This window comes from Anabrus simplex, chromosome 6, assembly GCF_040414725.1.
Source record: "Anabrus simplex isolate iqAnaSimp1 chromosome 6, ASM4041472v1, whole genome shotgun sequence".
Lineage (NCBI taxonomy): Eukaryota > Metazoa > Arthropoda > Insecta > Orthoptera > Tettigoniidae > Anabrus > Anabrus simplex.
The window spans coordinates 229,793,603-229,806,824 of NC_090270.1; the positions used below are offsets into that span (position 1 = coordinate 229,793,603).

General features: G+C 43.3%; 1 protein-coding gene across 1 annotated transcript in view; it reads left to right on the forward strand.

Moving 5' to 3' along the window:
- The first annotated feature begins 3,151 nt into the window (after positions 1–3,151).
- LOC136875943 (sodium-independent sulfate anion transporter) overlaps positions 3,152–13,222 on the forward strand; it is a 47,519-nt gene continuing 37,448 nt past the window's right edge. The window contains exon 1 of the mRNA XM_068228270.1: positions 3,152–3,180. The gene's annotated coding sequence lies outside the window, so the exon portion shown is untranslated. The remainder of the gene's footprint in view (positions 3,181–13,222) is intronic.

Below are 13,222 nucleotides of genomic sequence, written 5' to 3' on the forward strand. Positions count from 1 at the left end.
GGACCATGGCCTATCAAGCGACACTGGAACCATACTCTAGTTGGGGTCTTACCAGAGACTTATATGCCCTCTCCTTTACATCCTTACTACAACCCCTAAACACCCTCATAACCATGTGCAAAGATCTGTACCCTTTATTTACAATCCCATTTATGTGATTACCCCAATGAAGATCTTTCCTTATATTAACACCTAGATACTTACAATGATCCCCAAAAGGAACTTTCACCCCATCAACGCAGTAATTAAAACTGAGAGAACTTTTCCTATATGTGAAACTCACAACCTGACTTTTAACCCCGTTCTTTGATATTACCATTCTGTTGTAATTCGCCATGTATCTACTGAGAAATAGTTTATGGTTGGCTGTACTTTGGAATGTGTGATACTTAATATCGCTTTTAATCTCCATGTAAGTATTCCATGAAAATTTGTATTTGAGATGTCACCGAGCGTTTTTCCGTTAGTAACAAGGACACTTTGACAAATTTCCCCGACCAATTTGACCCATTTTCATTATGCATGTATGCTTTACACTGGTTCAAACCACTAGGTGAAACTCTCACCCAGTTTCAAGAATATGTAATTTGAATATTTCGAGAATGCTTCGCAAATTCACTCCAGCACGCGGTGCATTTATATGACGAACGCATAGCGCAATGGGCAAGCTGTCACGTTGAAAAACTCGTGATGCACAGATCGAATGTCTCCTTAAAAGTTTCTTTTCAGGTCCACGTTACTCTTCACTCATACTATAAATGCCATGCAAAAAATATATCGGTCCGCCTCTGTGGTGTAGTGGTTAGTGTGATTAGCCGCCACCCCCGGGATACAAGAGAACTTTCACGCTCTATCAAAATTAAATTGTAGGGATCCAGTTCTGGGTGAACTGTCGCGCCCAAATCTCCAGACATTTTCGTTAATTTATCAACGGTGAGGCGAGTATAAAGAAGATTAGTTACACATTTAATGTTGACGTCCATTAATAAAACTATCAGATCTACCTCCATGGCTTCTATTACCAGTCGAGCATAGAAGTCAGAGGATTTCATGGTCTGCACTGTAGAAATGTTCTGCTATGGCAGACTGACTTAATGGCATTATCGGTGGAGAATGAAAAGGTGACATTCTTTATCGACCTGATGTATTCTTTCACCCTAGTGCTGACAAGCCTTTTCGTCATGCCAATATATGAGCAACCACAACCACATGGAACTTCATACACGCCCGGTGTTTCAAGATGTGTTTTTTTTCTTTTTTGAATGGTCGAAACAAAGATTTGAGCTTCCGGTCTGTGGTGAAAACTGGAATTAATTCCAGATAGAGCTGCGCCCAAAATAACATCAATAGGGAAGACGGCTTCAAGTTATCAATCATGGAGACCTGTACTGCAGAAATGCATGCATAACACCACCATGGAACAGCGGGACACACTCACGAAACCATCGACAGAGGGCGGTGAATCACAGCACGACGATCCTTGAGTCCAATTATTATCGGCACACTTTATCTTGGTGCATTTGTGTACGGGGGTGAGGAGTAAGGAGGGAGCTGTCCTGGCTCCGATAGTGCTGCCAACTGAATGAAATCTGAATTGAATCGAGAATATGATCGATCGATATGAAGTTTCTAAACCGTTATTATCTTAAGCCAACAACTATGTCACATACACATTACATAACATTTCTCGATGTGAACCTTGTTCCTATCATGAATTCTATAGTTTGGCTTTGCTGTGTAAACAACAGTACTAGTACGTAAAGTGTACGCCAGACGTCGCACAGCGATGCATAAGCGATTCATAGTTTGTGTTTCAAAGGTTGCCAGTACGAATCTCGAAGATTGCCGAGGTCGACCGTTCAGCACTAGGGTTTACATGCACCAAGATAAAGTGTGTCTATAATAGTGAGGTAAGCCGTGGATAGTACGGTCATGACTTCCACGTTTCTTTGAATTTCATTGCTCACTGTCGGAAGCAGAACTTAACATGCCCTGATGAAGGCCAATGCAATTTGGCTGAAAGCTCGTCTTCATTAAATAAATATAGTGGCTTTAATCCAGTATTCATTTATTTATTTATTTACGTTGAATTCCTACTACTATTTGATTTATGTTGCGCCGACACAGATAGGTCTTATGGCGACGATGGGACAGGAAAGGCCTAGGAGTGGGAAGGAAGCGACCGTGGCCTTCACTAAGGTACAGCTGCAGCATGTGCCTGGTGTGAAAATGGGAAACCACGGAAAACCATCTTCGGGGCTGCCGACAATGAGGTTCGAACCCACTATCTCCCGGATGCGAGCTCACAGCTGCGCTCTCCTAACCGCACGGCCAACTCGCCCGGTGTATATAAATTCCTTGTGGAAGAATTATTTCAGGAGAGTGACCTAAGTGCAGTTCCTATCCGTTTAGTCATTTGCAAGGTGTTAGGTAAGCTCCGTGTCAGATGTACCAAAGTACCGCCTCGTATACACGCCCTGGGATACAAGAGTATTTTCACGCTCTATCAAAATTAAATTCGAGGGATCCATTGTGGGTGAACTGTCGCGCCCAAATCTCCAGACATTTTGCTTAATTTATCAACTGTGAGACGAGCTACTTGCTTTACGTCGCACCGACACAGGTAGGTCTTGTGGCGATGATGGGACAGGGAAGGGCTAGGAGTGGGAAGGAAGCGGCCGTGGCCTTAATTAAGGTACAGCCCCAGCATTTGCCTGGTGTGAAAATGGGAAACCACGGAAAACCATTTTCAGGGCTGCCGACAGTGGGGTTCGAACCTACTATCTCCCGAATACTGGATACTGGCCGCACTTAAGCGACTGCAACTATCGAGCTCGGTACGGTGAGACGAGTATAAAGAAGATTCGTTACACATTTAATGCTGACGTCCATTAATAAAGCTATCAGCTTAACTTCTTTTCATATTCTGGTGCAGAGAACTTCTAATCCACTCTAAAGTACTTAAAGTCTCTAATTTTAGAAGTTAGAAACGTTTGTGCTGTTCTTTACATGGAAATGTCCAGGTCGAACAAATTGGTGCACTTGCCCGCATGGCCTGTGATAAGACCTGTCCACTGGGTTGGCTCGCAGTCGGACTTATCGCCGACCACCCAGAATAACATTATTACAAAACAACACATACGTGTCAGGTGTGCAGCAGAGAAAGTTAGGGAACGTTAGGTAAGACAGTAGTGCAAGGTTTTGTTCTGCCACTGAGGTGTCTATTTAGGAATTCCATCGCTGGATGTGTCCACGGTAAGTGCCTTTCTCTCGTTAATACAATTACTGGGATTTTTTGCACTGTCCAATTCAGCGCCGTGGACAAGACATTTTCCTCTACCACCTTCCCACCTCACAATGCTTTTGTCGATATTTTCTTCAAAAGTACATTCTTTGGGATTGGTACGAGCTCTGGAAAAAAGAAAAAAAACCGTACCTACAGATGAGCCATCAGACACTGATAGTTAAGTTCAGTAAACATTTATCCTAAAGTCAAATATTGCTTATGTGTGTGTATGTTTGTGAGTGCCTGGAACGCATGGAGTAATTTCAACCAAACTTGGTATACATTTGACTTAATATTTGGAAAATAAATACTGTGGAGGTAAGTCACCCCTAGCACCCCTTGTGCTAGGCTTGGAGAGGGGTTGACATGTAAAAAGAAATCTAAAATGATACTGTTACTGCCGAATCAATAGTTTTGGGAGTCGCTGAGATGTCGTTTAGGTCCACCTTGAACAACTTCCATAGATATTGGAGGAGCGTGGAGGATGGTGGGAGGAAGGGGGAGTGGAAAGCGGTGAAAAAGAAAATGCCGAAAATGACCAAGATTATGGCTGTTGAATCCATAGTTTTCGGGATCGCTGAGATGAAGTGTACCGAGCTCGATAGCTGCAGTCGCTTAAGTGCGGCCAGTATCCAGTATTCGGGAGAGAGTAGGTTCGAACCTCACTGTCGGCAGCCCTGAAAATGGTTTTCCGTGGTTTCCCATTCTCACACCAGGAAAATGCTGGGGATGTCCCTTAATTAAGGCCACGGCCGCTTCCTTCCAACTCCTAGCCCTTCCCTGCCCCATCGTCGCCATAAGACCTATCTGTGTCGGTGCGACGTAAAGCAACTAGACCGAGCTCGATAGCTGCAGTCGCTTAAGTGCGGCCAGTATCCAGTATTCGGGAGATAGTAGGTTCGAACCCCACTGTCGGCAGCCCTGAAAAAGGTTTTCCGTGGTTTCCCATTTTCACGCCAGGCAAATGCTGGGGCTGTACCTTAATTAAGGCCACGGCCGCTTCCTTCCCACTCCTAGCCCTTCCCTGTCCCATCGTCGCCACAAGACCTACCTGTGTCGGTGCGACGTAAAGAGATGAAGTGTGGCACACTGGATGCCACCTATGTCTAAGTTCGGCCTCCAGCGGTATGGGGGATGAGGAGTGAACATCCAGAATGACCGAGAACAGTGTTGAACCCACAGTTTTCAGGATCGCAAGGTTGATTTGCGACAGGCCCGATGACAGAATCTGATCATACTATGTATAACGCGACGCGTAAATTTATATAGCTGTCACGTATTCGTGTTTTATATATATGAAATTATCGACTACTTATCAGACAAACAGGGCTGCCACAATGACTGAGCTCAATGCGAAATAAAATAATCTAAACCTAAACCTTAAAATGAATTTATCTTCCTTTCTTAACCCGTTTACCCACCAGGGTTAACTTTTCCCTCAGACTCAGCGAGATATCCCGCCTCTACCACCTCAAGAGCAGTGTCCTGGAACGTGAGACTGTGGGTCGGGGATACAACTGATGATGAGGACCAGTAACTCGCACGGGCGGCCTCACCTCCTATGCTGAACAGGGGCCTTGTGGGGGGATGAAAGGATTGGAAGGGATAGACAAGGAAAAAAGGAAGCGGCCGTCCCATACTGTAATGGTTAGTGTGATTAGCTGCCACCCCCCTTAGGACCGGGTTCGATTCCCGGTTCTCCCACGAAATTTGAAAAGTGGTATGAGGGCTGGAACGGGGTCCACTCAACCTCTGAATGTCAACTGAGTAGAGGGGGTTTCGATTCCCAACTCAGGCATCCTCGAAGTGGTTTTCCGTGGTTTCCCACTTCTCCTCCAGTCAAATGCCGGGATGGTACCTAACTTAAGGCCACGGCCGCTTCCTTCCCTCTTCCTTACTATCCCTTCCAATCTTCCCTTCCCCCACCCAGGCCCCTGTTCAGCATAGCAGGTGAGGCCGCCTGGGCGAGGTACTGGTCATTCTCTCCAGTTTTATCCCCGACCCAATATCTCACGTTCCAGGACACTGCCCTTGAGGCGGTAGAGGTGGGAACCCTCGTTGAGTCCGAGAGAAAAACCAACCCTGGAGGGTAAGCAGATTAAAAAGGAAAGACAAAATCAATCAACGTCAAAATAAAGGAATCTACAAATATGTACTTCACCCATAAGAAACCATAAAAGTAAACATTGAAATAAGTCCCGGGCAGCGTCGAGCTAGGTAGCTTTGGCGGTTGAGCACTGGCCTCCTGAGGTCATGTTGGTGAGCTTGATCCGGCTCAGTCCGGTGACATCTGAAGGTGCCCAAATACCTCGTGCTCGTGTCGGTAGAATTACTGGGCATATTAAAGAATTCCTGCGGGACAAAATTGCGACAAATCGGTGTTTCCGAAAACCGTAAAAGTCGTTGACAGGAAATAAAACAAATAACATTTATAATAATAATAATAATAATAATAATAATAATAATAATAATAATAATTATTATTATTATTATTATTATTATTATTATTATTATTATTATTATTATTATTATTATTATTATTATTATTATTATTATTATTTCATCAAGGAAGGAAAATCAAGCAATGTCAAGAAAGTTACTTATATTGCGGACCATTTTTAACATAACTGGAGTCCGGCTCCATGGCCAAATGGTTAGCGTGCTGGCCTTTGATCACAAGGGTCCCGGGTTCGATTCCCGACAGGGTCGGGAATTTTAACCACCATTGGTTAATTTCTCTGGCACGGGGAGTGTGTGTATGTGTCGTCTTCATCATCATTTCATCCTCATCATGACGCGCAGGTCGCCTAAGGACGTCAAATCGCAAGACCTGCTATTGGCGAGCCGAACATGTCCTCGGACACCAAAGATTTGGGTGCATGTGTGGAATCACCTTGGTATCATTTTTGTGCAAACTTGTGCAGTTTTCTTCGTATTTACCCCACAAATTTAATGGTTCAAAATTGGTGTAATCTTGGTTTACATTTGGTGTGTTTTTGATGTGTCCTTCTAAGCAAGCATTATGGCACATCTGTGGAAATATCTTTGTGCCCCTTTCTGCAAAATTAGTGCATATTCATTCGCATTTACCACACAAATTGTAGTACAAAGTTGGTCACAACAACAAGAACAACAACGTCATTCTTCTCTACTGAACACTGACACATGCTCTACCTTGATTTTATTTTATTTATTTTTTAAGACAACAAAAGTTTGTATTCTTACTCGCATTTACATTTTAATTAAACTTAAATTTTTAAAACCATTTTCTTGGTCCGGGGTCCATGGGCACTTGCCCCTTCCGCCCCCTTTGTCGCCGGCGCTGGTGAGGATATTCATTTAATGTCATTAACATGCGCCGTATGTTACGTTTTCGCACATGGCAAGCAATACTAAAGCAAATATGCATGTTTACTGAAGACCATGGAAAGCAAAACTATCAGTAGTTCATTATCTTAACTCTTGTCCAATTCTGATATGATACCTTCCAATGACCTTCTCGGTGAATAAGTCCTGCAAGAGTCGTATTCCCTATTCCCAAGTCCACACAAAGAGGCACTATTGTGTATATATGTGTCACATCTGATATGAGACGGACTTGTGTCCTCATTCCCAATAGTTACTGTGTGGTTGCCTCATCCATCGGATCTTTCGTGATCATCGGTCATTTCCTGGTTTACCACATTTTTACCTATCTCATGATATATATTAAGTAGGTAAATTTTTCCAAGTGTTTAGGTCTACTTCTGCATTGTGAATAACAGAGTACCCGGCTAATAAAATTATTCCGAGTTCCTTACGTAAATTTTCAGGTTTCATTAGGAACAAAAAAATTTCCAGGGATTTTAAATACTTCTTCTTCTTCTTCTTCTTCTTCTTATGGTTTTCCCCTCGGACTCAGCGAGGGATTCCACCTCTACCGCCTCAAGGGCAGTGTCCTGGAGCGTGAGACATTGGGTCGGGGGATACAACTGGGGAGAATGACTAATACCTCGCCCAGGCGGCCTCACCTGCTATGCTGAACAGGGTCCTTGTAAGAGGTTGGGACGATTGGAAGAGATAAACAAGGAAGAGGGAAGGAAGCGGCCGTGGCCTTAAGTTAGGTACTATCCCGGCATTTGCCCGGTGGAGAAGTAGGAAACCACGGAAAACCACGTTCCAGCCCTCCTACAACATTTCAAATTTCGTGGCAGAACCGGAAACCGAACCAGGGTCTCCGGCGGTTGCAGCTAATTACAATGACCGCTACACCACAGAGGGGGGCGGATTTTAAATACTACAATATCTTTAAAGTCGTTTATATCGAGCAACTACACCTTCTAATAAAGGCTGGTTTTCACTTTTTTTATCTGATGATGGGACCAATTGCGGTACTTTTTATAAGACAACTAGGGATAAACTGGTGGTTTAAATTTTACCAGACCGAGTGAGTTGGTCGTGCGGTTAGGGGCGCGCAACTGTGAGCTTGTATTTGGGAGATAGTGGTTTAGAACCCCACTGTCGGCAGTCTTGAAGATGGTTTTCCATGGCTTCCCATTCTTACACCAGGCAAATGCTGGGGCTGTACCTTAATTAAAACCATGGGCTATGAGTCGTCAGAAGGTTCTTAAATTATTTCCTTTATACTTCATGTTTGTGGGTTACTGTAGTCACGTCCTAGTTCGTGAACCATGGGCAACGGCTGAGTGGCCTAGTAAGTGGTCCTGAGAGTCGGGATACTAGTTGCTATAGAATGGGAGTGGGCATCTCGGACATATTCTGAGTCGTGGCCCTCCTTGTGCTCAGGCGGCTAGGACTATACAATTCACCGGTGGTCCATAACCCGTTAGAGGAGAGATCCTCACTTGGACTATATGCAAGTAGGGCAGCATCCTGCTTCATGAATTTACCGAGCTCAGAACACTTTAAGCAAGCCTCGGACCTATGGGAGTAACGGAGTCCCACTCCCATTTGACAGGCGAGGGACTCCTTGGAAACAACTTGAGGAACGAAATGGAATTCGATGGGGAGCTATCAATATTAATGGGGCTTATGGAAGAAAGAAGGTACAACTGGCTGAGTCAGCAAAGAGGATGCATCTGGATGTGCTAGGAGTAAGTGATATTCGGGTAAGGGGAGATAATGAGGAAGAGATAGGAGATTATAAAGTGTACTTGACGGGTGTTAGAAAGGGAAGGGCAGAGTCTGGGGTAGGACTCTTTATCAGGAATACCATTGCACGCAACATAGTTTCTGTTAGGCACGTAAATGAGCGAATGATGTGGGTAGATTTGTCAGTGGGAGGAATTAGGACAAGAATTGTCTCCGTGTATTCACCATGTGAGGGTGCGGATGAGGATGAAGTTGACAAGTTTTATGAAGCATTGAGTGACATCGTGGTCAGGGTCAACAGCAAGGATAGAATAGTGCTAATGGGCGATTTCAATGCGAGAGTTGGGAATAGAACTGAAGGTAACGAAAGGGTGATTGGTAAATGTGGGGAAGATATGGAAGCTAATGGAAATGGGAAACGTTTGCTGGACTTCTGTGCTAGTATGGGTTTAGCTGTTACGAATACATTCTTCAAGCATAAGGCTATTCACCGCTACGCATGGGAGGCTAGAGGTACCAGATCCATAATAGACTATATCTTAACAGACTTTGAATTCAGGAAATCGTTTAGAAATGTACGAGTTTTTCGGGGATTTTTCGATGATACAGACCACTATCTGATCTGTAGTGAACTAAGTATCTCTAGGCCTACGGTAGAGAAGGTGAAATCTGTCTGCAAATGAATAAGGGTAGAAAATCTCCAGGACGAGGAAATTAGACAGAAGTACATGAATATGATTAGTGAGAAGTTTCGAACAGTAGACAGTAAGCAGGTTCAGGATATAGAAAGTGAATGGGTGGCATACAGGGATGCTATAGTAGAAACAGCAAGGGAATGCCTAAGAACAACTGTGTGTAAAGATGGGAAAAGGCGAATTTCTTGGTGGAATGATGAAGTGAGAGCAGCCTGTAAACGTAAAAAGAAGGCTTATCAGAAATGGCTGGAAACAAGGGCCGAGGCAGACAGGGATTGGTACGTAGATGAAAGATACAGAGCGAAACAAATAGTTGTTGAATCCAAAAAGAAGTCATGGGAAGATTTTGGTAATAACCTGGAAAGGCTAGGTCAAGCAGCAGGGAAACCTTTCTGGACAGTAATAAAGAATCTTAGGAAGGGAGGGAAAAAGGAAATGAACAGTGTCTTGAGTAATTCAGGTGAACTCATAATAGATCCCAGGGAATCACTGGAGAGGTGGAGGGAATATTTTGAACATCTTCTCGATGTAAAAGGAAATCATCATGGTGGTGTTGCAAACAGCCAAGCTCATGGGGAGGAGGGAAATGATGTTGGTGAAATTATGCGTGAGGAAGTGGAAAGGATAGTAAATAAACTCCATTGTCATAAGGCAGTAGGAATAGATGAAATTAGATCTGAAATGGTGAAGTATAGTGGGAAGGCAGGGATGAAATGGCTTCATAGAGTAGTAAAATTAGCGTGGAGTGTTGGTAAGGTACCTTCAGATTGGACAAAAGCAGTAATTGCACCTATCTATAAGCAAGGGAACAGGAAGGATTGCAATAACTATCGAGGTATCTCACTGATTAGTATACCAGGCAAAGTATTCACTGGCATCTTGGAAGGGAGGGTGCGATCAGTCGTTGAGAGGAAGTTGGATGAAAACCAGTGTGGTTTCAGACCACAGAGAGGCTGTCAGGATCAGATTTTCAGTATGCGCCAGGTAATTGAAAAATGCTACGAGAGGAATAGGCAGTTGTGTTTATGTTTCGTAGATCTAGTGAAAGCATATGACAGGGTACCGAGGGAAAAGATGTTCGCTATACTGGGGGACTATGGAATTAAAGGTAGATTATTAAAATCAATCAAAGGCATTTATGTTGACAATTGGGCTTCAGTGAGTATTGATGGTAGAACGAGTTCTTGGTTCAGGGTACTTACAGGGGTTAGACAAGGCTGTAATCTTTCACCTTTGCTGTTTGTAGTTTACATGGATCATCTGCTGAAAGGTATAAAATGGCAGGGAGGGATACAGTTAGGTGGAAATGTAGTAAGCAGTTTGGCCTATGCTGACGACTTGGTCTTAATGGCAGACTGTGCCGAAAGCCTGCAGTCTAACATCTTGGAACTTGAAAATAGGTGCAATGAGTATGGTATGAAAATTAGCCTCTCGAAGACTAAATTGATGTCAGTAGGTAAGAAATTCAACAGAATTGAATGTCAGATTGGTGATACAAAGCTAGAACAGGTCGATAATTTCAAGTATTTAGGTTGTGTGTTTTCCCAGGATGGTAATATAGTACGTGAGATTGAATCAAGGTGTAGTAAAGCTAATGCAGTGAGCTCGCAGTTGCGATCAGCAGTATTCCGTAAGAGGGAAGTCAGCTCCCAGACAAAACTATCTTTACATCGGTCTGTTTTCAGACCAACTTTGCTTTACGGGAGCGAAAGCTGGGTGGACTCAGGATATCTTATTCATAAGTTAGAAGGAACAGACATGAAAGTAGCAAGAATGATTGCTGGGACAAACAGGTGGGAACAATGGCAGGAGGGAACTCGGAATGAGGAGATAAAGGCTAATTTAGGAATGAACTCGATGGATGAAGCTGTACGCATAAACCGGCTTCGGTGGTGGGGTCATGTGAGGCGAATGGAGGAGGATAGGTTACCTAGGAGAATGATGGACTCTGTTATGGAGGGTAAGAGAAGTAGAGCGAGACCAAGACGACGATGGTTAGACTCTGTTTCTAACGATTTAAAGATAAGAGGTATAGAACTAAATGAGGCCACAACACTAGTTGCAAATCGAGGATTGTGGCGACGTTTAGTAAATTCTCAGAGGCTTGCAGACTGAACGCTGAAAGGCATAACAGTCTATAATGATAATGTATGTATGTATGTATGTACTTCACACGTAATATAAGTGACTCCCCCAATGTGTAGTTTTAAGACTGCTGATCAAGAGGATATGCAGACGTGACAGCGGAGTACGAACCATGATTAATTTTGTACGAAGGATAGAGTCTTCTATATAAATATGCATGTGCTTGAGATATCGGGGTGAAGGCGGAGGTCCATCTCACAGGTCAATGTCCGGGACGCTGGACCATGGATAGGAATGTGAATTTCAAAATGATTATATGTTAGTGCGAAGTAATATCCCGCACCAGGGATAATGGTATTGAGGCTAATAGAAGCCAGAGAATTATATTGGGCTGATAGAAGCCGGATTATTAAAGAAGAGAGATTTTTTTTCTGTGAGAATAATAATAATAATGGAAACTGCCGCGTTGTGTGCGGGAGGTGAGAGCGAAAATGGCCCACCAACCGGGAGCGCCTTGACAGATTTGTGGCCCCTTGTTTGAAACAGGGAAAGACTCGAGCGAAGTCTTGCCTGGCCACTGTTTGGGACATTATGCAAGCTGTTCATTTGTCTTACCACGGTGTAACATTCACGTGCAGAATCAAAAATTGCCACCGTCGTTGTAGGATCAGTATTTCACGTGATGAAAGGATTCCTCCCATTTTCTTTATTTATTTTATTAAATCGATGTAGGAAATTTCAGTGAAATGCACCCCGGATGTATGAAGAGCATGGCTTCGATGTCATGCGGCAGTGATGACCATGGTCACTGTCAGTGATCCTGGACGGATCATACATTCCATACGCCTTCTTGTATATAAAATGTGCTACCCATTATGTTTCTTTTTCAGATAATTACTAGTGTTCATGTCGTATATTGTGTACTTATTTTGTTCGTTGAATGTATTGTCCTACAGGAAACAACGTTGTTTGAAATCTGTTTTGTCAGATAGTGTCCGATACTGTTTAAGAATATGCTGATGAAACAAGCGTTATGCGACAGGTTGATAATTCATAAATATATTGCCGGGCTGAGTGGCTCAGACGGTTAAGGCGCTGGCCTTCTAACCCCAACTTGGCAGGTTCGATCCTGGTTCAGTCCGGTGGTATTTGAAGGTGCTCAAATACGACAGCCCTGTGTCGGTAGATTTACTGACACGTAAAAGAACCCCTGCGGGACTAAATTCCGGCACCTCGGCTTCTCCGAAGACCTTAAAAAGTAGTTAGTGGGACGTAAAGCAAATAACATTATTATTATTTCATAAATATATTCAGATAGGATTTAATTGGCTAATGCTGTAATATGCCTTTCACATGTCTTGGAAGTGTGCTTAATATAGCTTTTTTAAACGCCTCAGCCATCATGAATCATAAATATGTGAAACTATGAAACCATGATACCGGAATAGTGGATAGTTGCATTTATTCTACGAGATGTGCCTTTTTATTATGTGTATTTGTGGAGCTAATCCGTGTGTAATAATATAGTGAGTGTCAACGATCATTTATTAGTTAGAAGGGGGACGCTTCTCCGATATCGTTAAGAGTATGAAGTGCAAAGATGCAAATCAGATCGAGACTGAAAGACATTTAAGTCACTACTCATAAATCAAATATATATCTCTTCTATGTAAACTTTATGGCATATCTTGTTTTACGTGCGTTTGCTAAGTCGTCCGGCTCCATGGCTAAATGGTTAGCGTGCTGACCCTTTGATCCTTATTGTCACAGCCATGGATGAGACTGGAACTTCGGTGGAAGCTACATTTTCCTCTGGCCTGTGGCAAAAGACAGATGCAAAAGTACTGCATCCATCAAGAAACGGAAATAAGCGGTATCTCACCTATTATTGCAAATATTAACTGAAAGAATCACCGAGCAGAGTGCTCGGGCGTTTTTGCGCTATGGAGTCAAGCTCTGTAGTAGGGAGGCAAGTCGGTTCGAGGTCCACCATCGACTGTCCTGTCCTGAGAACGGCTTTCTGTGGTTTTCCATTTTTACTTCCAGGTAAATGCCGGGACAGTTA